Genomic DNA, 1,531 nt, shown 5'->3' with positions numbered 1-1,531 from the left:
ATTTGTTTCCAGGGGCACCACAACAGGAACTCCAAAGGTCTCCAGTTTTAAAATTCAATATTCTATTGTTATTCTTATGAAAATCCCTTCAGAATAAACAGAATACTTATCATTTAGAAGAAAAAGTAACCAATGCTCAGAATAGCAAAATAATTTGCCCATGCTTGGAAAAATATTGCAGAAGTAAGACTTTAAACAGGCCTCTGAATCCTCATTTGGTAGCTTCTCCATGTTATCATAGTATCCCATAAATTAAAAATTGTATAAAATATTTCTAACAACACCTATGAAAGTCTGTCTTTTTTTAACAACAGAAATTTATTTTCTCACAGTTTTGGAGGCTGGAATTCCTAGACGAAGTTCTGGCAGGGTTTGGTTTCTGGTGAGACCTCTGTTCCTGGCTTGTAGATGGCCACCATCTTGCTGTATCATTACATAAAAAGTCATCCTGTTATAGGTATATAGGCATATATTTATTTTAAAATATTATTAACATCAACTTGAAAATACAATTTTTTTTTTTCTTTTTAAGACCAAACCTGTGGCATATGGAAGTTCCCAGACTAGGGGTGGAATCTGAGTTGCAGCTGCCAGCCTATACCATAGCCACAGCCACAGCAATGCCAGATCCAAGCTGCGTTTGCTGCATCCAATGCAGCTGGTGGCAATGCCAGATCCTTTAACATACTGAGCAAGGCCAGGGATCAAACTCGAATCCTCACAGACAATACGTCAGGTTTTTAACCTCTTGAGCTACAATAGGAACTCCCTTGAAAATACAGTTTTTTAAAACTCAAGGAAAAAAAACATAATCCTACTACCTCCACATAGTTATTTTCATTTATTTGGTTTTCTTTCAACTGTTACTCATGTGTCTAAGCAGAGTCATTCACATATGGCACATCAAGTTTGTATTCACAGTAATTTTATTACCACTGGCCATATAAATATCAGTTCCTGGGTATGACACTGCTAATGCTCAGTCACATGACCTGAGGGGAGGGGAGAAAACTGTTCTCTCCTACCTGTAGGTAGAGGTAATTGGCAAGAAGTGAGACCTAAAATGATTCTGTAGTTTGCTATGATCCCCCTTTTCCTTCATATCTAACCTCATGGTTAGAATTGTTCCTCTAGGGAGTTCCCGTTGTGGCCCATCGGGTTAAGAACCCAACGAGTACCCACGAGGATGCAGATTCAATCCCTGGCCTCCATCAATGTATTAAGAATCTGGCAATGCTGGGAGCTGTGGCTCGGAGCATTTCTGTGGCTATGCTGTAGGCTGGCAGCTGCATCTTCAATTTGACCCCTAGCCTGAGAACTTCCATATGCCACGGATGCAAGCCTAAAGAGACAAAAAAAAAAAAAAAGTTTCTTCTGGCTTTCATAAGAAACACAAGGAAAGAGACTTTAGGAAGTCAATGTAAATGCTGTAACCCAAGGTGGGAAAGAAAATCCTGGAGCTCTCTTCTCGCTATTTCTTTATTACCGTTTTCACCTTGGAAGATAGGGAGGTTGTGACCCTGAAGAAGTG

This window comes from Phacochoerus africanus, chromosome 9 (assembly GCF_016906955.1).
Source record: "Phacochoerus africanus isolate WHEZ1 chromosome 9, ROS_Pafr_v1, whole genome shotgun sequence".
In the NCBI taxonomy this organism is placed as follows: Eukaryota; Metazoa; Chordata; class Mammalia; order Artiodactyla; family Suidae; genus Phacochoerus; species Phacochoerus africanus.
Note: the sequence above shows the minus strand (reverse complement) of the source record.